Source organism: Crinia signifera, chromosome 4 (genome assembly GCF_055691185.1).
Source record: "Crinia signifera chromosome 4, ASM5569118v1, whole genome shotgun sequence".
NCBI classification, from domain to species: Eukaryota; Metazoa; Chordata; class Amphibia; order Anura; family Myobatrachidae; genus Crinia; species Crinia signifera.
Window position 1 is genome coordinate 138,410,272 of NC_139220.1, and position 24,856 is coordinate 138,435,127.

General features: G+C 45.1%; 1 protein-coding gene and 1 pseudogene across 2 annotated transcripts in view; both read right to left on the reverse strand.

The window, feature by feature from the left end:
- Positions 1-10,079, reverse strand: part of OSBPL8 (oxysterol binding protein like 8) — a 217,685-nt gene extending 207,606 nt beyond the window's left edge. For both annotated transcript variants that reach the window (XM_083182589.1, XM_083182585.1), the window contains exon 1: positions 9,918-10,079. The gene's annotated coding sequence lies outside the window, so the exon portion shown is untranslated. The remainder of the gene's footprint in view (positions 1-9,917) is intronic.
- A 1,558-nt stretch (positions 10,080-11,637) lies between these two features.
- On the reverse strand, positions 11,638-11,773 carry LOC146076333 (U2 spliceosomal RNA; annotated as a pseudogene).
- Positions 11,774-24,856: the final 13,083 nt, after the last annotated feature.

The following is a 24,856-nucleotide window of genomic DNA, read 5'->3' on the forward strand; positions in this document are numbered from 1 at the left end:
CCCACATTGGTTATGCTGTGGGACTACAAGTCCCAGCAGGCACTTTGTTCCCCTGCATGCTGGGACTTGTGGTTCTCCAGCATAACCCAATGTATTTTTAATCTATTTTTTTTTTTATATACAATGATTTTTTTTAATACAACGAAACATCTGATTTTCTGTTTCATACAGCACTGTTCAGGCCACCCCGCAAACACCATAGACGGCCATCCCATCATATAATCATGGTACCATGGGGGGAGGGACTTGTGTGTGTCTCAGTGTGCCTTTACAATTTTTTTGTGTGTGTGCCCTTACAATTTATCTGTGTATCTGTGTGTGTGTAAGTGTGCCCAAACATTTTGTGTGTGTGTCAGTTTTTAGTCATATTTATTTTTAGTTTGTCTGGCTCCTTCACTTTTGTCCTGGCTCCTAGATTTTAGAAAAATTTGTCAAGCACTGGCATAAGTTGTAGATGTAGGGGATGGAGGCATGATATGTGATGTAGGGGCTTGAGGCATAAGGTGTGATGTAGGGGCTGGAGGCATATGGTGTGATGGAGGCATGATGTGTGATGTAGGTGAAGGAGGCATAAGGTGTCATGTAGGTGAAGGAGGCATAAGGTGTGATGTAGGTGATGGAGGCATAAGGTGTGATGTAGGTGATGGAGGCATAAGGTGTGATGTAGGTGACTTTTAACCGGTTCAGTCCCGGTGGGACCCTGCAAGTGCGGTGTGTTCACACGGCAAATGGCGAACCAGCAATATTGCCAGTTTGCTGATGTCATCAGGGGTGCAGCGGAGTGTCATCAGGGCAGGGGAGGAGCCAGCTAATAACAAGATGGTTATATAGCATAAATGTGTCGATGGTGTGACGCTCCGGTGTCACAAGATGGTTATATAGCATAAATGTGCTGATGGTGTGATGCTCAGGTGTCAGAAGATGGTTATATAGCATAAATGTGCTGATGGTTTGAAGCCCAGGTGTCACCATTTTGACCTTTTGAATTAAATTGGCCCTCGCGATTGAAAAATGTGCCCTTCCTGCAGTCAGCACCCTGCCCTAAAAAATTTCTAGAGTGAACACTAGAAATAACACTATTGTTACAAATAAACAGCGACAGCATCTCATATGACATCATACAGAGTCTCTTGCACCTGGCTGCTTGTTTCACTATTGCCAGTTTAAAATTTACCAGCAGCTACAGAACATCTCACTCTATTGCAGTGGTTCCAGAACTTTTTGAATCAGGGCATCCCAGAGTATTAAAACAAAATTCACGGCACCTCTAGGATAAAGTTTTATTGAAAAAAAAAATCTTTAAATAAATTTTTTTGGTCATCCTTAGGTTTAATTATGTGGGTAGGGACAAGATACACTTATGTTTGTTCACATAGTTTGATTGACAGCCACAAGCACTGGTTTCGCCTATTACAATGACTATAAATTATTTGCATTGCTCCTGAACCACCAACCTGAGGCACCCCAGCAATGCTCCCGAGACACCCAACGCACAGTTTGGGAACCAATGCTCTATTGTACCATACACCACACTGAATGGAATGTAAATGGGTAGGACATGCAGACTGCCCGTGTAAGCTGTCCTACTTAGCAAATATGTATACATAATTAAAACTATATTTGTTCGGGATATGGTCGTGTTGTCGACAGGGAGGAAGGTTGACATGGGTTTTTCACTGTTTTCTGAGCCAACATGTCCCGACAGGCGTTATTTCATGCCCTACCGTCCACTAGGGCGTGGTAGGGGGAATAAAAAAGTGTGCCAAACGTAGCGAGGCACCAAGCCCGAAGCATTGTGAGCGAAGCGAGTGATGGAGGTGCTGCGGTTCACTTCCAACTGTGTCCATGTCGACATTCGGGTAAAAAAAAAAACAGTGAAAACACCTATGTCGACCTCTCAACCTAACCCATGTCAATTTAACGTATTTGCCGACCTAGAACCCTGTCGTCCCAACGGTGTCGACAATACAATCCACACCCATTTGTTCCTAGCTTTTTTTGATTATTACAATAATTATTATTTTTTGTATTGCCCCTTACCATAAAATACCTCATTAAACACAAGCAGGAGCAGATGATCCTATTAGTTGCCACTGCAATGTTCTGGGAGCAGACACAATATTGTGCATTTGAAAGTGGAGTGTGCTAGGGAGGGATCACTAAAATCTCTATCCTGTTTCCTGTGGCACACTTTAGCTCATAGGCTACAATGGAGTTAGCTATCGGGGAGAAGCACAGGGAATGCTTTGCATTTCAGCACATCACTGCAATAGAGAGAGATTGGAAAGTAACAAGAGTGTTGCCCCTTTATTCTGCCCTTTTGTATTCTATAAATTAGGGGTGGGGAACCTGTTTTGTGCCAAGGGCCGTTTGTATGGAGAGAAAAAAACTTTGGGGGCCATACGTAAACATTTCTCTTATAAATTGTCCTGCTGCAGCCGTCCCGGCTGCCGCTGAATAGGAATAACAGTCTCCGGCTGCTGTCGACTAGGAGCAGGGCTGGGCAATTGCGGCCCTCCAGATGTTGATGAACTACACATCCCAGGATGCTTTGCATTAGTTTTGCTATGTGGCCATGCTGAAACTGATGCAAGGCATGCTGGGATGTGTAGTTCATTAACATCTGGAGGGCCGCAATTGCCCAGCCCTGACTAAGAGGAATCTCGCGAGTACTACCGACCTCTTTTGAGAATTCCCCTGTACTTGACTCACGGCAAAGCCACCGGACGGGTGGACGGGCCACTCAGAGCTGCTACGGGGGCAGCATATGGCCCCCGGGCCTGAGGTTCCCCACCCCTGCTATAAATGCTTGTTTCTTCTCTGGCATTAAGTAGTATAGCACAAAGCCTGTATTAGTGTTCATTCTAGCACCCGCCATCTTTGAAAACCCATGCAGTTCCTCTTCCCTACCTGGGGTGTTGCTGTATGCTGTGGTGTTTCTAGCACAGCTCTGGTTTGCATATCAGTGCTGATATACAGACCACACTGTGCTAGAAGCACTACAGCAGACAGCAACACCCCAGGCAAGGAAGCGGAACTGCATGAGTTTTCAAAGATGGCGGGTGCTAGAATGAACACTACTGTATTATTGATGGTCAGTAAGGTGCATAAACTGTAAGCACTGTATCATGTTGAGAACATTATTAGGCGACAGAGAGAGTGATTCAATGGTTTTAACTGACACTAAAAGTGATTGGTGCCCACCAGAACAATTCAATCATTGTTCCGATCAGGTGCCCATCACCTTTCATGCACATCAATAGACAGGGTTTAGATGTATTTAGCATCTAAATGGAAAAAAAAATGTAACTGCTCTGTTTTGTGTCGCCTAAACCTGCAGGTCAAATATTTGAATAGCCCCTAAAGTGCAGAACAGAACTCAGGACCTGCCGAGTGCCGGAAGCCAAACTGAAATTAGTTTCCCAGCTTAACCATAGGAAAGGAAATCATCCAAAAGGAAATCATCCAAAAACATACTTATATGTTATTTGGCTTCTATCACCTAGTGTAAAGGTGTGCACACACACACACACACACTAAGAAATATTTTAAGTGACCTTTAGGATGTGCGCATAAATTTCCCTTGAAATATTTTGTCCGTCCTGGACAAAAGATTTCAGGCAAGAGCACATTTTGGCAAAAGATTTATCTTAAGATATGATGTGCTTTCCTATTGATCTTTTGCTAAATCTTCCGATATTTCATGCAGCATGTAAAATCAGAAGATGCCACAAACTATCCACGAGAGCGCGCATCTGATAGTGATCGTTTCAACTTCCGTTCCGTATTTTAGTGAAAATAGGCAAAATAAATTGTTGTAGTGTGCGAGTGTATACATGTGGTGGGTAGGTTGTAAGATCCACTGGAGCAGGGACTGAAGTGACCAGTTAACTATTCACTGTAAAGGGCTGTGTAATGTGTGGCAAGAAAAAAAAAGGAAAGAAGGAAAGAAAGAAAAGGAAAGGAAAGAAGGAAGGAATCTATTACTATTTATATTCAGCATACATTGCGCACCACTTTCGGAAGCATGTGTGATTATTTGCATCAGTTACTCTGATATTTACTGTACAACAAGGAAAAATGAAATAGTTGGATTATTACCATAACCTGTTTAATCACACAAAGTACATACACAGAGTACATGGAGGATAAAACAAGGCGTAGCCTGAAGATTAGAACTGAACACCAACAGCTCTGACCTTGATAAGTATTTTTTTTTTACATTTTCATTCACCAACCATTACTTACAAGTAACAGGGCAAAGTACAGCAGCATATATGAGACAGATTGTAGGAATATTATTTACATATATCTGTATAGAGATATACTGAATCAACAGCATTTATCAAAAAATATTACATGAAGAATAACTAAAATCAGCAATACAACCAACAGTAACAACCCTTCAAGAAGTACTAAAAAAAATATGCTGTGTCATACAAGTAGCGTGCAAATGCAAGGAAATAAAAAGCACGCAAGCAAACATCTGATGCAAAGATGCCTGTAAGTTGGGTTAATGCAGATATCCCAGGAGAGGTTCTTGAAGTGTAAAAATAGGAATTGTTCATCTAGTAGTTGTGACAGGCCTCCAGTTTCCACTATAACAACATTATTTTGTTTTGCTGAAATTGAAATAATTTAGCATTTTTTTTTTTTTACATGCTGGATCACAGAGAGAACAAGCCAATTTCTATTTACTAGATTCTTCAGAAGTTTTTGAGAGACTAAAATGGTTTCTGAAAAGCTAAATGAAAGCTTGGCTATTATGGTACACATGTCCTACTCTTAAGGACTACAGCAATCACTTCACCAGGAAGCCCTTTATTATTTACAATGCACTATTCAGCATTCATAAAATAAAGTGCACTCGTCCCACTTGTGACTGCAACGACCCTATGTGTCAGCTCATATGACTCTGCTGGTGGCAGCATGACCGCTGTATTCAGTCTTATATAAACCCGCAAATCAGTATTTGCACATCTGCTATAAGGTGCCCATCCACTAGTCCAATTTGGGTCTTATTCATCCTAATTTGACAGTTCGGCCTGAAAAATCAGATGACAAGTTGCAAAATCAGATGTTTTCCGTCTCCAAATCATGGCCCTGTGAAAATCGTATCGGAGCCAGGGATCGGACCTGCTGTACAAAAGAGCTATCTGATCCCACAGCCATGACTGGGACAGCATGCAATAAATCATATGCAAAAGGATTGAATATGATGTATCATATGCTGTCCGGCCGCCTGGCGAGTTGTTGGGGTATCGCATGCAATACTTAGCAGTAATGGATGGGCACCTTAAGTAGTGTACTACCATACCCTCCAACATGACCCATTGCATTTGGTACACAATGCTCTACTCCTGGACTTCTCTAAGAATGTATGATTGCCATAACCTATGTGGAACTAGGTAATTGATGAGAAGGGTGTTTCATCTGCAATGAGTTATGTTGGAGGGTGTGTACTACTTGTTAACATTATATAATATCACGTCCAGAACCCTGATCAGATGGAAACAAGAGACAACTAGTGATAGGCCGGTTTCACACACTCCGGCTCCTGCCGGACGGTGAAATCCCGCACGGCCAGGGAGCCGTGCCGCACACAGTAGATTCTCATGGAGGAGATGGCCACAGCCCGGCAGCCGTCCCTTCCAGTGGCGGGATCCGGCTGCAACCGTGCGGCCGGGCCGTGGCCGTCCCGTGTGAATGGACACAATAGTGTCCATTCACAACTAATGTGTTTCCTGCACGGCTTCCTGGCCGTGCGTGATTTGACCAACCGGCCATACAACCAGAACACAAGACCAGAGTCCCAACCACCTTCTGCTACCTTTATTGAAGATATGTGGATTGATGAAAAACAGTTTGTAATGGTATAAACCAGGTGCTACATCATCTTTGACTCTTATTAGAACCTCAAAATGTGTAAAATCCCTGCATGATTTTTTTTTTTAAAATATATCACTCAGAAGGGCCATTCTGAGCAATATGGTTTATAAAAAAATAAAGTTTAGTGTGTATGCTTAATATAGTTATCTAGCATGCAGCTCAATCTATATCATCAGTGACTGCATGCACAGGGGAGCCCTGGTGACGCCACTGAACAATATCGTTAACAGATATCGGTCAGTGTGTATGCACTATGTTGTATGCCCAGCAACACCGCAGAAAATTGGCTAGTGTGTGAGGCATTAGGCATGTTTAACATCTGGAGGGCTGTCCTTGGCATATAGTGTACTATTTTTTTTTTAAACTTCCAACAAACCAACTACTCAGGCACAATCCTGCAGGGCTTAACATTTTCCTGCTCAAGAAATCTGTGATTGTGTTTGATTGCAGCTGCAGAGAAACTGCTGATAATGACATTATGCTCTGTTCTGCCCAGCGGAAGATTAAACAAGGATTAACATCTGATCTTGAATAGATATTGGCTCTTTCTGCATGCCCAAAGGGGATACGGTCACTAGGTCGACAAAAAGTTTTTTTCACTTTTTTTTTTTTTTTGAGCCGACAGGCGGCAGTATTTCATGCCCTACCATCCACTAGGGTGTGGTGGGAGAATAAAAGTGTGCCCAAAGCATGGTGAGCGCTGCGAGCCATGCAAGGGCACATGGTGTACTTTAGTGTCCATGTCAACATTCGGGTAAAAACAGTGAAAGCCCACATCAACCTAATGCTTGTGTCAACCTTCAGGCATGTCGACCTAATGGTTGTCTACACAATGATCCAAAGTCACTCTTTGTTAGTAGCTTGCCATCTTTATGGTTGAAAGAGAAGATTAATGTTCCCATGTTTTAACTATGCTCCTCTTCACCTCCTTCCTCCCAAAATGAAGGGTTGGACATGTGAGGCATAGAGACTTCTGCCTAGTGGCCAAGAACAGATATGAATTTAAAGGTGTTGTATTTCAAATCTAAATGGTTTCCTGTGAGAAATGAGCTGATCCACCATTTTGATATGTGCTTGACCTGTGACATTTGGCAAAAAGAAAAAAAAAAAACCTTGAAAAACTCATGTTGATCATGTGACCGTCGGCCATGCACCCATCACTCTAACACTGGCGTCTAACTTCCATTGCTGTCGATCTAGACGCGGTCGACTATCTTTAGGCATCTAATACCTCTTTCAGACCACAAATTCCGGGTCGCATTAGGACAGGGGTCCGTCCCAGGAGTGACCCGACTTTTGCGGTCTATAAGCTACGCATCCGACCCGGCTTATTGCCGGGTCGCTGACGTCACACGGGGTGGAACGGAGGTGCGTCATTTGGGGGCATAGGAGGAGGCAGCGCTTCGAGCCGACAGCACAGCCTCTTACCTATGGTGAACGGGAGACCCAGGTCGCTTGACCCAGGTTACCTGTTCAGAGACTGCACCTTGACCTGAGTCAGAGCCATGGTCAACGCTGGTCATGACCACAGTTGAAATAGCGGATTGCTCGACCTGGGGTGGGGCTTTCACACCGTACCTCGACCCAGGTTGGTCACGTAGCGACCTGGCAATAACCAGGTTAAGAGTGCGGTCTGAAAGGGGTATTTAGACAGGTTTGACCAAGTGTGCGTGATATAGACATCGTAGATCCATCGACCAGATACGAAATCATCATGTGTTACCAAAAACTCCCAGGATGCAGAAGGATTGTCATTTTAGGCATGTCAGCAAACTGGACAGATATGTAATTACAGGGAATAGATCCAGTCTCTTGGGCCAAGCAGCAGGGTAGGGCCGCTGGACGTCATTCTTCTATCTACTTAACTGTTTTAGGCATAACAGGGGAGTTGTTTCTGGCATGTTATTTCAGGAAGTTAAAAAAAATACAAATAAATATAACATCATCATATCAGCCAAAGAGGTAGCAGACAACTCCTACATTTAAAAATAAAATAAAAAAGGGAAAAAAAATCTGCACAGGAGCATAGCATAATTTTTTTTTTTTTTACGTTAAGGGGTTAATTTTTAAATCTTTCTACTATCCAATCAGCTCCTGTCATTTTCCAAACACAGTATGAAAAGTTTATAGCAGAAGCTGATTGGCTAGTATTTTGTCACTGACCAAAAAAAAAAAAAACACACACACCCTAGAGGTGGGTACACATTAGACAATATTTGAAATGATCATCTTGTGTGTACGCACTATATCATTAACGATGCCTGCTACCGTAAGCAGTTTGCAATTTCCTTTGAGGTCTGTACATGCAGCTTGATCAGATGATATCATACTACTGGATGTGGCCACTAACAATATCATTTGTAAAATCACTCACAATATTGTTTGTCAGGGAGTTCAAGGCAAATCGTTGACGTCACTGCATTGTCATCTAGTGTCATCTAGCTTTAGACATCTTTTCTTCATTACAATTAACAATCAAGCACATAGACAGTAAAATGGAAAAAAGCTATCATATGGAGATTTGGAATGTCTTACTAGCTATAACTACGAGACAGATTTTTGTGGGATACAAAACAGATTACAATTATCACACATCATTTTGAAGATAGTTAGCATACCTCTCATCTTTACGGCCATAAAACCACATCCTGTAGCTGCCAAACTAATGGGACATACACATGGGGCAATTAAAGCACCATTTCTAAGCAATCTGACTAGATCACTTCGAAATGAAGGATGGATCACTCCATGTGCATTGCCTGCAGAATATATCTAGGGATCGCCAGTGTTCTGCCGTGACAGGTCGCTCAGCACACACCGCTGGTGCATCGCTGAGTGATTTGTGCTGTACTGCATTAGAACCCTGTTCTAACCCAGAGCTTCGCCTTATTACAGACATGTATCTGTAGAATTGTATCTTATTAACAGATGGGACTGCAATAACAATTATCTGTTTCACATTATTAAATTGACATGTATTAAAATAGCCAAGTAACCTGGGTGTTCTTACATAGTTCATCATATTTTGAACGAAAATCCTCCCTGACACATAAGCTACAGGTGTACTAGTCATTCCTGATAGACAAAGGAGCACTTTGGATTATACATAATGCTGTACATTTTAAGAACAAAAACATTTGAAACTGAAATACAAATTCCGTACAAACCAAAGCTTTATTAAATAGGGTTGTGTTGTTGCACATTGCAAACGTAGAGAACGTAATACACCACACAATAGCACCCCATAAACAGTAAAACTCCATGATTTCCATTTCAGTTTAAGGTGGCAGCTACAGGATCAAGAACCACAACAAAAGAAAAAATTCTAATAATACTTATTAACTTAAATCATATAATTTCGAAAAACACACACACACACAGCATTTGGTTATTGGGGATTATGCTGAGAAAGCAGATAATATACTAAGAAAAGATGTACTTAAGACATAACAGGATGTAATGTACTGTATATGATCACTTACACACTGTCACTGATGAGCATGACATGTAGGGAAACCTAGAACATGACACAAGTAAAAGTGGTGCTCTTAGCTTTAACATATGTGCAGAGCTTGGCCATATGTAGTCAATTACTATTAAACTGTTCCTTCCGGCTTTTCTATATGTTTGGAAGAAGATTACAGCAGTATCTGGTTGTCCATATTTGAATATATTTCAAATGAAGAAAACACTCTAAAATGCACATTGTATTTATAGATTTCTGAGCATCAGCAAGAAATGTGACACCACCAACAGTAATAGAAGATAATACATATTTTACACACACATATGTGCTTACCATACATACTGTAATTACAGCAGTATTGTAGCTTATGCGTGTATAATATCATGTATATATAATATGAATATGTGTGGATAAAGTATTACACAGCTTGTGTACCAGGGTCTATTGCAACATGCCATAAACAGCATCTACAGTATTGGGCAGGATGACACACACAGCTGCTGCCGGGATCGCCACACTGCCCCTATGCTCACTGCACTAGCCCAATTACTCTGCTACTTACCGTAGCGCCACGTCCCACAGCGATGATCTACTCCCGGCGGAGAGATGGGACGCAGCTATTCCACCTCCGCTCCGCACACCGGCCGCTACAACAGAACGCAGCGCTTGCAGCCAGCTCCAGCTCTTGCTCCAGTACCAGCACTCTGCAGCGCGATGTGATAGTGTCATCTCCACCACGCCCACTACAACCGCTCACTGCCATCTAGCGGTAACTGCGCACGTTGCAACGCTTGTCTCTGATTTGTCGCCATGTTGTGGCTGGCACATGTACCTCTTCATGTTACCGGAAGTGTTCGTTAACTTAACTGGTAGGATTCTCGAAAGCTATTGGAAAAATTCAGTCATGTCTTTGGATATAGCTCATGCACTAGGCAGAAATGTTAGACCGAAATGTTACGACCCACTTGCCTTTGTGAAGGTCATTCTAAAGAGAAATATATTACATTTAATTCTCATCTTGAAGATGACTTTTTTTTTTTACTTTAGATCAAATTGTTGCATTCACTTTTAAATTAACCATCATCCACCAGAACCAACAATGTTTATTTGACGTCCATAACATAAGTTAAACATACTCTTAAGCCATGTACACTCAGCAGCGATATGAGCTAAAATCGCTGGCAATATGGTCGCAGGGTGAGCACTCCCGTTTTCAGCACCGTTCTAAATCGCTGGTCACAAGCACTTGCTCTTGCGACCAGCTGATTACCTCTGCGACTCAGCCGGCAGAGGTTTCTTTTCATCAGCGACCATCTCTGGCTGAAGAGGGGAAAAAGGGATAGGTGGGTCCTCTTCGCCAAAGCTTATAGAGACCCGCTTTCCTCAACCCCCGGAAGGGTTAGGATGGTGGGTCCTCCGCACCCGAAGATTTGGAGAGACCCGATGTAGGCTTCCCTCGGCTCGGGGTTGCCCTCGAGGGACCGAAGCTCTCCCCAAAAGGATGAGAGCTTCAGTACATTGGGGAGTGGATAACCCATAAGAGTCAACCACGCAACCCAAAAATAAGTTACAAAAAAAACAAAGAACATGAGAAGTGACAAAAGTGAGAAGGAAAATAAATAAATAAAGATACCCCAGCCAGAAGGCTAGGTGGGGGTGTGAGAAATTGTCCTACCCCATCCAAAAGGATGAGTTAAGGACGTGCTGCCTAACCTAGAGGAGGAAGTGCACAGTGCTAGTGCATGGTGATTTTTGGGATCACCCGTGCATGTTCGGCACCCCCGATTTTCCAAGGGGGCAAAGTGCAGCCTCGGACTCCAGGCAGCCAGCCAGTCGGCATCCGACCAAGTGTTTCTCTGCTCCCATCATAGGGCACTTTCCAGCCTCTGGCATGGGAATGGATACTCCACTGGGCTTTTCGAATGCCTCCCTTAGGGGTTGAGGCCCCCTCAGAAGAGCAATCTACTCATTCTCAGTGTCTCTCACATCCCAAGGTTAAGGTACTAAGCTGGGCTTTCCGCTGACTTCCCATCAGAGGCTACGAACCTCTGGAATGGGAGCCATCTACTCAGTCCCAGCTTTTCTCTGCTCCTTGGGAATGGATACTAAACTGAGCTTTTAGCTGTCTCATCCTTCAGGGGCAACAAACCCCATCAAGAGACTCAAACTACTAGGCCCAGTGTTTCTCCCCCCCCTCCTACCAGTGGGTTTACGTAAACAACACCTTCTACCACTGGCAGAGGTGAAGGTACTCAGCCAGACTTTTCACCAATCCCAGGCATGAGGGGACCCACACCCTCCGCCCATCAGAGCAGTTACTCAGTCCAGCCTTTCTCTATTCTCTGCCAGAGGCCAGTCCATACCCACTAATAAGAACAGATACTACACTTGATCTTAGCCAAAAGGCCGGGAAGCAAAGATTAATGGTGTATCACAGTGGCACTATTCAGATTAGAATAATACTTCCCAAAGAAGATTCGGCTTTTAAGGAGTTCTATTATGTTCCAATTTGTTCTAGGGAAAAAGACTCAAAAAGAAAAAGCATATAGGCCCTTATTCTGCATCGTGCGGTACGGCCCGCGTGCGGCCGTACCGCCGATGTTTTCAGTCTGCACATGCGCAGAGGTCAATCTGCGCATGTGCAGCCCAATTCGCCGCAGACGTAGTTCGTCCGCCGCAAAGGGGGCGTATAGGGGCGTGAGGTGCTTCATACCCTCATTTCCCTATGCATACGCCCCGCGTTTCATGGGCGTTCCCATGCAAACGCGGGGCGTATGCATGCTAATGAGGGTATGACGCCAGTGATGGGGGCGGAAAGCTGACGTCGCCGGATGTCAGTTCTCCGGCCCCATACAAGCTATCACACGGACGATTGTCCGTGTGGTCTCAGCTTGCGGGACCTGGTGGGGCGTGCGGCCCTGCCTTCGATGGTCGACGACCATCGAATGCAGGGGGCAGCTCCCACCATGGTGGAGGCGTACGCCCCACCATTTTCTTGCGGATCGCCAGCCGTCCGTGTACGGACGGCCGTGGCGATCCGTATCGTGGGCGGGGATTGGTTTGTGCGGCCGGAGCCCCGTGTGCGGCTCTGGCCGCACCAACCAGAATAAGGGCCATAGTGCAATATTGTCCAAAATTGTAGTTTTTTATTTCTCCAATTGCACTCACATTTAGTAATACTTATTGCGCATATGAATTCCTTTATAATGAAAGCTTCTCTCTAAAGATCCTCTTATGATCCTAGGTCTCAAAGATTGATAACATAGTGCAAAATTATTTTTCACAAAAACAGATTACAACTCACATGTAAACAGAAGCTTCTGAGAAAAGGACATTTTTGTCCAAAAATTCTTTCAGGCATAAGTTTTACTACTCCAGTGGATGGCATCTAACCAGAGCACAGTCGGGCGGAAACCTGGAGTCCAGATTTCCTACCTCCAGATGAAATACCCTGGATAAAACTGGATGGGTGATATGCTTTTAACTTCTGTTTACATGTGAGTTAATTTGTGTAATAAATCTGCAAGCACTTAGGGGTTGTTTTGTTTGCAAGTGAGGCCCGCAAGTAAGTGCTTGGTAACCCAGAGATCATACAGCGAGCAACAGTGCTGGTGACAGCGGGTGAGCAACAATGCTGGGGATTGCGAGCAACAGTGACAGGGAGGGGGAGCGAGGGACAATGTTAGAGAAAGAGAGTGACAGTGCCAGGGAGAGAAAGCGACAGTGTGTGAGAGAGATATAGGGAGTGCCAACAGGGAAGGAGAGAAATAAACAAGAAAGACAGAGGGTGACATTTAATAGAGTGCGATTTTTAGTAAGGTTCTGAAATCACACCTTATCGCGTTCCTTTTTTTTTTTTTAAATCGGCAATTTTTTTGAAAGAAAACAACTATTTAATGGGCTGTGAATTAGTGGCTGAAAATGCAATATGGTGCAATGTGGCGTGATTTTATGACCTGGTCATGTGGGAATTTCTTACTTAATGCGTTGTCTAATACTACCTTACTAAACCAAACAATGCCCCCACCTATTGGCCCAATTAAATCCCCTAGAATATGCATCACACAAGCTATATAAAGGGGTTTGGTGCCATTTTGACCTTTGAAAGGTAGCAAGGAGAGCACACAGGGTACATGCGTTAGGCAATAGCAAGGAGGGTCAGGATTAGGCTGTGGGGGGTTAGGAAGCGCGTCCGTGTTATAGAGCGCAGGCCAAGGTATTGCGCCAGTGTGACAGAACGCAGGCCGCAGGGTAAGGTATTGCACCAGTGTGACAGAACGCAGGCCGCAGGGTAAGGTATTGCGCCAGTGTGACAGAACACAGGGTGAGGTATTGTGCCAGTGTGACATAACGCAGCCCAAATTCAGGTTGTTCTCCCCTCCATTTCCCTGGGCTATAATCTGGACAGATAGGGGGACATTTACCAAAATGGATTCGTAGAAAAAAGGTGTATTCGTAGGGAGAAATACACCTTTTTTTTACGAATTTGTATTTTCGGGATTTACAATCCCAAAAATACAAAAATTCGTAGTCCTAAAGATGGAACATTCGTATTTGTATTTACAAATACGAATGTCTACACCATCGATAGAATACGACAGAAATCACCATTCAAAAGAATGGTGGTTTCTGATTTACTAAGCAGCCGTACTGATAATACGGCTGCTTAGTGGTGTAAAACACCCACGCAAATACGACAGGAAAATAGAACACCATTTTCATGTCGTATTTGCGTTTTAGCCTGCACGGATCAGTCAGATCCGTGCAGGCTTCAGTGTAAAAAAATAGAAAAAATAAATAAATAAAAAAAAAACCGGCGTGGGGTCCCCCCCACAGCCGAAACCAGCACCAGGCTGACAGAGCCTGGAGCCGGTAATTAAAAATCAGGGAACCCGACAAATAGGGGTTCCCCGATTTTTAACAACCAGCCCCAGGCTCCTGCTCTGGGGCTGGTTCCCAAAATACGGGGGACAAAATGACTAGGGGTCCCCCGTATTTTAAGAACCAGCCCCAGGCAAAACCAGCCAGCAGGCTAATGCCACAGCCGGGGGGAGACTTTTTATGCAAGTCCCCCCGGCCAAAGCATTAACACTACCGACCAGTCAGCCTGGCCAGGGGCCCTGGGGGAGTGGGGACCCCCCCAATAAAGGGGTCCCCCCCCTCCAGGACTTACCTGACCAGGCTGAAGCCTGGTGCTGTCCTCGATGCCCCTGGGCGGTGGGCATCGAGCTGATAGTTGTGTAAAAAATAGAAGAAACCATTGTTTTTTACTGTGGCACTACAAGTGCCAGCAAGCCTCCCCAGCAAGCTGGGACTTGGAGAACCACAAGTCCCAGCCTGCTGGGCATTAAAGGGCCCGCTGGGTCTTGTAGTGCCACAGTAAAAAAAATAGTTAAATAAAACACACTGACACACATTTTAAATAAAAGTTTAATACATACAAAACACACATACTGATACTTACCTAGCTTGATCCCGTTGGTAGGTCGCTGGCTCCGGTGTCGGCGGCTCCGTGTCGGCGGCTCCGTTGTCGGCGGCTCCGTGTCGGCGGCTCCGGGGTCGTCGGCGTCCTGTCCGAAGATAATCCATGTTGGACCTGTGGAAGGAAATCCTACTCACCCAGGTCCTGCATGGATGATCTTCGTTCTTCATCCGTCGACATCCCGGTCTTCTGACAGCTGCTGGCGACTTCCAGCAGCTGTCGGCATCTTCCGCGACGCTCCCCGGCTTTCAGAGCCGGAGAGAGAACCTTCCTGGTCGGCGTCTGGGCTCAGAATGAATTCTGGCCAATCAGGAGCCGCCTAGCCGCCTAGCGGCCAATCAGGAAAGACCTTTCCTGATTGGCCGCTAGGCGGCTAGGCGGCTCCTGATTGGCCAGAATTCATTCTGAGCCCAGACGCCGACCAGGAAGGTTCTCTCTCCGGCTCTGAAAGCCGGGGAGCGTCGCGGAAGATGCCGACAGCTGCTGGAAGTCGCCAGCAGCTGTCAGAAGACCGGGATGTCGACGGATGAAGAACGAAGATCATCCATGCAGGACCTGGGTGAGTAGGATTTCCTTCCACAGGTCCAACATGGATTATCTTCGGACAGGACGCCGACGACCCCGGAGCCGCCGACACGGAGCCGCCGACAACGGAGCCGCCGACACGGAGCCGCCGACACCGGAGCCAGCGACCTACCAACGGGATCAAGCTAGGTAAGTATCAGTATGTGTGTTTTGTATGTATTAAACTTTTATTTAAAATGTGTGTCAGTGTGTTTTATTTAACTATTTTTTTTACTGTGGCACTACAAGACCCAGCGGGCCCTTTAATGCCCAGCAGGCTGGGACTTGTGGTTCTCCAAGTCCCAGCTTGCTGGGGAGGCTTGCTGGCACTTGTAGTGCCACAGTAAAAAACAATGGTTTCTTCTATTTTTTACACAACTATCAGCTCGATGCCCACCGCCCAGGGGCATCGAGGACAGCACCAGGCTTCAGCCTGGTCAGGTAAGTCCTGGAGGGGGGGGACCCCTTTATTGGGGGGGTCCCCACTCCCCCAGGGCCCCTGGCCAGGCTGACTGGTCGGTAGTGTTAATGCTTTGGCCGGGGGGACTTGCATAAAAAGTCTCCCCCCGGCTGTGGCATTAGCCTGCTGGCTGGTTTTGCCTGGGGCTGGTTCTTAAAATACGGGGGACCCCTAGTCATTTTGTCCCCCGTATTTTGGGAACCAGCCCCAGAGCAGGAGCCTGGGGCTGGTTGTTAAAAATCGGGGAACCCCTATTTGTCGGGTTCCCTGATTTTTAATTACCGGCTCCAGGCTCTGTCAGCCTGGTGCTGGTTTCGGCTGTGGGGGGGACCCCACGCCGGTTTTTTTTTTATTTATTTATTTTTCTATTTTTTTTTACACATTGCAGCCTGCACGGATCTGACTGATCCGTGCAGACTGCTAGAAATAATTCGTATTAGCGGCCGTATATACGGCCGCTAATACGAATTCCTACGACATCGGTGGGTTACAAAGCAGTCGTATATGACTGCTTTGTAAATCCCCCTCCGGAACACGACTTTGCATACGACTTAAACAGTCGTATGCAGTCGTAGGGAAAATACCAATACGAAAAACTAGGTTTTTCATATTGGTAAATTTCCCCCATAATAGCGAGCTCATGACCAAGGGCAGCTCGAGCGCTTTAGATGAGACGGTAACTGTTTGCATTCCTGTATGTATTTTCTATAGTGTGGCTGTGGTATTTTGTATCTGATTATGTTCCCCCTAGTAGTGTAAAACATACTTTGTATTGTTAGACAAACTGTACACTGTGTTATACTGTTTTCTCTTTCTGTAACCCCCTGCTGTCCGCTAGGGACTAAATACATTATTTGGAGACTCTATCTTCTTATTTCTTGAGTTATACTTGAGTCTTGGCTTTTATTCGCATTTAGCGACAAAGGTGTAATACGGACATTATCCTTTAAAGGTGTACTCAAATTGGGTACTAAGTACTGCGAAAGATACTGTTTTATAAGTATCGGTATAGCGTGTATCATACACGAACAAGGTTCGCTACGCTGTGTTATGCTTTGTTCGCACGTAGCTAGGAATAAAGGGTTAGTGGTTTAAGGACAAAGTACGTAAACTGCGCACTTCACTTGTTATCCATCTGGTCATATTTATATGGATATTGATACAGCCTATGAGGAGAAGCGAATCATCCCACCAGAGGTCTTTCCCGGCCTACACATTGCCGACACAGACAGACCGGTATCACCACCTGTAAGTGTTGTCATATTTACACAAAGAAATAAGCATTGTAATGTAAAATACATTATATGCTGTGTTGGTATGTTTTCTACAATATAGTGCTGCTGTGGCACTACAGATCCCAGCAAGGTGCCCTCATCTTAAGGTACTGTTCAAAATAGAAGTTTTGTGGCCATGTTGGGTCAAGTAGTTACACAAATGCTGTTATTGTAAAAAAAAAAATGACATATTATTACCATTATTTTGTAACATATTTATAACACAATCATCTAAAAAGAAACATCATTAATGTTTTTAGTATATTAATATATTTTAGTGACAAAACAATACAATAAATCATGTAAAACATGATTTTTTAGCTTCCAAAGTTTTAAGGAATAGACAGAATTAATGTTTGGCCATGTACTCAATTACACTTTCACAAAGTATTTCTAGAATTTGAGCGCAACAAGAAGTTGTGCAGCTAAGGTATCACCAAAATTAGTGTTTGTCAATCACCAACAGTAAACAAATGTGCAAAAAAATATATTGATGACACCACTAAGCGCTACTTCCAAGATGCAATCAGACATTTAGAGATAGAATGCAATACATAACTTTTGATTTGAACAAATGATTTGCCACTTCATAAGTCCCAAATGAGGATGGTATCTTTTCAATTCTGTAAGAGATACTCTCCAAAAAACCACAATGAGGGTTTTTTTGGAGATAAAGAAACAACAAAGAATTGGTGCAATACGTTTAGGACAAATCGAAGTGATTTTTATTCAAAGATATGCACTCACAAGGCATGCGATAGGTAAATGGCATGTATATGGTCCCATATGGCAAAAACTGCTGGGCTCGTTTTCAAGCTGCAACTATTCCATGGGAATAACAGTATTTCTGTGAATACAAAGATCTCCAAGGCATCCACATCAGTTGTAGTAGGATGTGTTTGAGACCAGAAAACAGAGAACAAATTGGTGCAATACTTTCTTAAACAGTGACAGATATTTATTGTGGTAATACACTCACAAAGAAAGCATGATATAAAAGCATATAACAGATCCACCAGGCAAAAACTGCTAGGCCAGTCCCGAACAGGGTCTCTCACCCACGATGTTACCAGGGAGGTAAATGGATTCCAAGTGCCGGCTCAAGGGTCCACTAACCAGTATCAGGAACGGCTGTGCAGTAGGTCCACGGTGGTCACAACACACACTTAACACGTTTCGGACTCTAAGTCATTCGTCAGACACTTCTGACGAAGGACTTAGAGTCCGAAACGCGTTAAGTGTGTGTTGTGACCACCGTGGACCTACTGCACAGCCGTTCCTGATACTGGTTAGTGGACCCTTGAGCCGGCACTTGGAATCCATTTACCTCCCTGGTAACATCGTGGGTGAGAGACCCTGTTCGGGACTGGCCTAGCAGTTTTTGCCTGGTGGATCTGTTATATGCTTTTATATCATGCTTTCTTTGTGAGTGTATTACCACAATAAATATCTGTCACTGTTTAAGAAAGTATTGCACCAATTTGTTCTCTGTTTTCTGGTCTCCAACACATCCTACTACAACTGATGTGGATGCCTTGGAGATCTTTGTATTCACAGAAATACTGTTATTCCCATGGAATAGTTGCAGCTTGAAAACTAGCCCAGCAGTTTTTGCCATATGGGACCATATACAGATGGGTCTGTTCCCATCTTGGCAGGGGATGGCGCTGGCGTCGCCAGCCGCCATCCCCCGCCAGCGCCATGGCGATCGTGAGAAGGGGACGCGCGCGCACGAGAGGCGCGCGCGCCCCCTTCCGACGGCGCTTCCATACGTTTCCCCGGGTCCCCGCCGGCTTGCCGGCGGTAACCCGGGGTCCCCGCCGCCTGCCCGCATCCCCCCTAACCCCCCCTAACCCCGTCCGTCTCCATGAGGCGGAGACGGACAGGATTTCCGCCACGCTAGCGACGGAGACTGAGACGCGCGTGAGCGTGAGACGCACGCGCGTCTCAGTCTCCTCGCTAGCGAGGCTGCTGGCGGGTCGCCAGCGCGTACGTTCTGGCGACCCGCCAGCAAGGATGTGCATAGGCACATACTGTACATGCCATTTACCTATCGCATGCCTTGTGAGTGCATATCTTTGAATAAAAATCACTTCGATTTGTCCTAAACATATTGCACCAATTCTTTGTTGTTTCTTTATCTCCAAAAAACCCCTCATTGTGGTTTTTTGGAGAGTATCTCTTACAGAATTGAAAAGATACCATCCTCATTTGGGACTTATGAAGTGGCAAATCATTTGTTCAAATCAAAAGTTATGTATTGCATTCTATCTCTAAATGTCTGATTGCATCTTGGAAGTAGCGCTTAGTGGTGTCATCAATATCTTTTTTTGCACATGTACTCAATTAGTTTGATCAATTTACACATGTGTTCATGCATGCTGGTTCCAAATGTCCTTAATGCAAATCATTTAAACCGTGTCCTCCAATGTTTTTACAGCTCCACATCTCACAAGGGGGCAGATGTATGAACCAGTGCAAAAATGCACTTAATGCTGGTTAACTGGGGGGGATTACGATTTTCCTAATGTATTACTAGCGCACCTAACGTGCGCTAGTGACAGCCTGCCAAGTTACGCTCGGCGGGGCTGTCCCCTGCAATCCCCCCCAGTGTTTAGCGGCCGGGGCGATGTATTAACAGCCGCCCAGGCGTTAATTCGCACCGGCCACTTCGCCAGCTCAGGGCTAGCATTCTCCTATCCCCCACTGCGGGGACAATGCTAGCCCTGCTTCTGGCTCGGGCTGCGCAGGAGATCTCATGTTTTTTGCGAGATCTCGCGCATGCCCATTAGAGCCGGACGGGGGGAAGCGCACTGAGCATGCGCAGGACGCCGGGGGAGCCGATAAGGAGAGCCGTTAACGCTGGGCATAACGGCTCTCCTTATCGGCTTGGGGGGGGGGGTTAATACATTTGCAAATAACGGGTGCCTGCTTCTCCTCGTTATGCAGGAGAAGCGGGACCCGTTATTTTAGAAGCGCTAAGGGGGGGTTAGTACATCTGCCCCAAAGTGTTCTGCTCCACAGATTGCACAGCGACTAAGCCTGGATTCACAAGCTGCTGGTGAGTAATTCCTTGAAAAAAATGTACAAAAACACTGTATGCACACATGCATGCAACAACCAAATATTTTATAACAAATAACCCAACACCCCATGGAAAGCCATGTTTCCTGGGTGAAACATGCACATAATAAATGACAAAGGTGACTTTATGTGGGCCAATTAGTGAGCATTATTGTGGACGATGGTGTGCAGACCACTTTTAGTACCCACACCCCATTACTTAATCACAATAAAATTATTTTGAATGGAACCCCATCAATATATGTATACAACACATCATGTTAAACAATATGGTGATGCAAAAATCTCAGTATAAAGGAGGGTTATGAATCTGCATATCCTAACATTGCCCCAAAATGGCACACTTAAACATACTCCTCAGTAGTGTGAACATATTTACCAATGTCAACATATTCACAGGGACATCAACACGACCGCTCCAGCCTCAAGTACTGCCACAACTGATGGAGGAGGATCAAGAAATTCTTCTGGAGACAGTAGAGTCTTTTGAACCTGTGGAGAAAGCAACACAGCAAGCGTCATGCAAAGGGCAACAAGCATCATGCCACCCCAACGAACCCCAGTTACCCAACCAGCCCCTACAGCACCTACTGATGATGATATGGCAAGGTCACTAGACAGCTTTAAAACCAAGCAGGTGGAGTTCATGGCAAACCAAACAAATAAGATGCAAAACATGCAGGGATACCTTAGAAATATGTGCCAGCAATTGCACAAGGTAGTCAGCACTGCCCACGTAACTGCTGGCACAAAAATATGGTTTGAAAAAGCCGCCCAGAGAGCGGCGAAACGCGTTCTAAGAAGGAGCACCTCCGACACCCGGTAACTATCCCTGACAGCCAGAGACGAAATCTCCTCCCAGCGACGCTGCACAAATCTCCGCTAGACGCAGTGGCAGGGCGTCGCACGGAGTGTGCAAGAAAGATCTTCGCCGAGGATAGGAGACGACTCACCATAGAGCAACCCACCCAGCTGGAGAATCACAGAGGGTCGGTCGAGGGACGGGACGGAGCGGGCGCTGTGGTGAAAAACACACTGCCCATTTGATGTGAGTCCACAGAGCGGTAAGAGACATTTGCTCTCTATACACTGCTAAATACCGCCAAGGCTCTCTTCAAACAAGGAGATTACCCCCCTTTTTTATCTAAAAACGTGTGCACACATAACAAATATTTACAACAGACATTGTTGACATCACGTGGATCTCGTAGTGTGTACAAGGACTGTCAAATTGGATGATCTATGCCTAAAAGGAACTAGACCTACAATTTAAGGAACATTTACATCTATCCCACAATTAGCCACATCCACCGCAATCTTTAAAGGATAAAGGCTTCAGGCATTTTTAGAATTTATCTAAACATTGGGCCCATTGTGCGTTTATGATTGTGCAATAACCACCATTCAGCATTTATGTACTGTTTTTATTGTGTTTTTTTGTGTGTTTTTTTAATAAATTGTATTACTACTTGTGTCCTTTGAGCCCCACGTTCTTTCTTTTTACAAAAATATGCATGACTGCAACTCTCAATAGCCAGCTATCGGAAATTAGTCAGACCCTAAGGGCACAAACTGAGTTCCTTATGTAGGGTACACACCAGAACAATTTGGCCCTAAAACACCCAATTTCAATACAATGTTGACCGATTGTATGTAAATTGGGTATGCTTTGAGCCAAATCAGATCCAATCCAATGCGTGTCCCAGCTGGTCATTTGGACGTTTCATAGATCCTACCATTCGGCTGTGTACAGGTCAAGATCGGATCAGATTCAGGTCATGAGCAGACCCAACTTCTTAGGGATTGGGTCTTAATTCCGTCAACATTGGGGACATTAAAATTAAAAATGTTAATGTATACAGTATGAATAGATGTAAATTCATTTTTTGGGGGAAATCATTTTGATTTAGTACATTTGACACATCCAATACCTGAGAAATTCTAGTGTATCAGCTCATTCTGAATCACATCCCCACTCCATGTACTCCTAACTACCCTAGGTTGGGTAGATTCAGCTTCCTCCACGACTGCTGCAATGCCTTTCTCGGCATAATTTCCTTGTCCGAGTGCAATGTTATGCAGCAAGCCTTTACGATCATCACTACTTTTGCTGGGTGGTAAAGCAGTGTCCTGAATGATCTGTCCAAATACCGGAAACGACTTTTCAGCATGCCAAAACTGCGATCCACAACATTGCGGGTGGCAATGTGTGCATCGTTGTAGTGGTGCTGTGCAGGGCCTTGTGGGTTACGCAGCGGTGTCATGACCCAAGGGAGACACCCATATCCTGAGTCACCTAGAAAACATAATTGTGGTGTTAAGGCCCATACACACTTTTTCATGCCGGTTTTCAGCTATCCATATCGCCTAGTGTGTATGGACCAGAGATCCCCGACTAGCGATGATGCACGTTTCCGCATCATCGCCAGCGAGGTGTGCAGTCTGCTGGTTTCACCAGCACATCTAGTGATGATGGCTTATATCTCAGTCCTGCTTCCCTGCCCGACCACACAGGCTGCTCGCTCCGCCCCTCCCGGCCTGCTCACAGGCTGCTGGCTCTGCCCCTCCCGGCCTGCTCCCCGCCCCCAGGTGTGCATAGTCCCCTGTCCCACAAAGCTATGCTCAAACTGGGTGTTTTGAGCGACTTTCAGCTCAAAGTCGCCCCGTGTGTATGGGCCTTTAGTTTACATATTAACATGAGTTAAATGCTTTGAGAAAGTGGATTGTGAAACCCCCAATGACCATGAGTGGAGCCTTCGGAAAAGAAGTGGAGGGCACACATTAATTTTTGTAGCCCAAACACCACATAGTTGGCAGCCCCAAAAGGCTCAAAATCATTTCTCACCTGCTTATATAAGTTCAAGAGGTTAGTGCGGGTCAGTCAAAACAACCCCACCACCTCTTGATCTGAGGTACCTACCTGAAGCATGAAGTGGTCTGGGGACCTGGATCTGTTGCACAGCCTGCTCCCTCCTCCTGTGCAGCTCCTCCGGACTGGCAATATCACAAACAACCAGCTCAACTCCAGACTGTGTAAAAAATAACCATTTCCATATTTTTCAAGTTGGTCTGTTTCAAAACCGCCATCACAACCTGGTCTGTTCATGTGGCAACTTTTAGTAAAAAATCAGATGCGAATTCCAAATTTGCATCCTATTATATTGGCGATTTGTATACTTTTGAATGGGAAAACATCTGGATGCGATCTGAAGTGCGAATTAAAACCAACAGGTAACCATGTGTGAATTGATCAGGGAAAAATGCGATATACAGCGCAATTCGAATCCTATAAAGTTAGCCATGTTGGTCATTTTTTTTTTACTAAAAATCGCAAAAGTCAAGATATCTCATCCCATTAAATGTCACCCAGAGTGCCAGAGATAGAGGGGGAAGGGGTACCTGATGGGGATGGGCACTTCAAGTTATCCCTCCCCCTTAATATCCATCAATTCCCGGACTTTGAGTCGGCTAGGTATTGTAGCTCCCACCTCCTCCCACATTCCTCTGTGTAGCTGCAGCTTTGGGGATAGAAATGGAGGTACAGTATGTGTGTCCTCCACTTCTTTTTCGAAGGCTTCACTCATGGTCACCTGAAGTGGAGCTTTGGAGGCAACCAGTGACTGGATGCAGGGGGAGCTGTGAACCCTCCAATCAGCTCTGTTCATGTCCCTTGGCAGCTCCATGCCCTGTGTCCCTCCAGCAGCTTCCCCACCTTTAAGTCCCCCCAGGCCCCTCTCACCCTGAGCAAAGAGCCTGCTCCTCTTAGTGGCTCTTCTTCACTTCAGCGGAGGTCTATGGCATGACATCACATACTGTATACTGTGCCAGAAGAAGAAGCAGCTGGGACAGGCTTTTCTGTTGGAATTACTGTTTAGGGCTGTGGTAGAGGTGAAACTCAGTTCTCCCTACCATTAGAGGTGGTCATTTCCACCCAGTTTCCCCTCACTTTAACCCCTGGTTCATACCTCCCAACTGTCCCGCTAAACGCGGGAACGTCCCGTTTTTTTAGCTGTTCCCGCAACTGGCAGTGTCCCGCTGCGGGGGACAGTTGGGAGTCCCCCCCAATTTGACAGAATAGACGCAGTGACCGGAAACGGGGCTAGGCCTAATTTGCATAAGCTGCATGCTCATTTGCATGCACCACGCCCCTTTTTGGGCGCTTTGTCACGCGAGTGTCCCTATTCATCAAATGAAAAAGTTGGGAGGTATGCTGGTTTATTGTTAGCCTTGTGGCTACCTCCATCTTGCTTTGTGCTTGACCTGATGGCTGGCTTCAGTCACAGTTTTTTTCAGTGAATTTATTTCTAAATAAGGTCTCCGGTGTACATCTGCATCTACTCAATGAGGAAATGTTGGTAGACAATATTTGTGTAAAAATGTGTTTCAACAATGAAATAAACAACTTCAGAGATTATAGTAATGTTGTTTTTCTAATATCCCTTTTCTCATTAATTCTGCCCTAATTCAAGATGGCTAATCATGTGGTTGCAATCTTAAATCCAGCTTCCTGTCTGGGCCTTTAATTAGCCACCTCCTCTTGTGCTAAATGATGGAAACTATGGTAACCTTTGCTATGTGCTGCACAGTGTCTTCTACATGATTTATCCTTTTGTATAACTAACAAGAATTTCCAACGA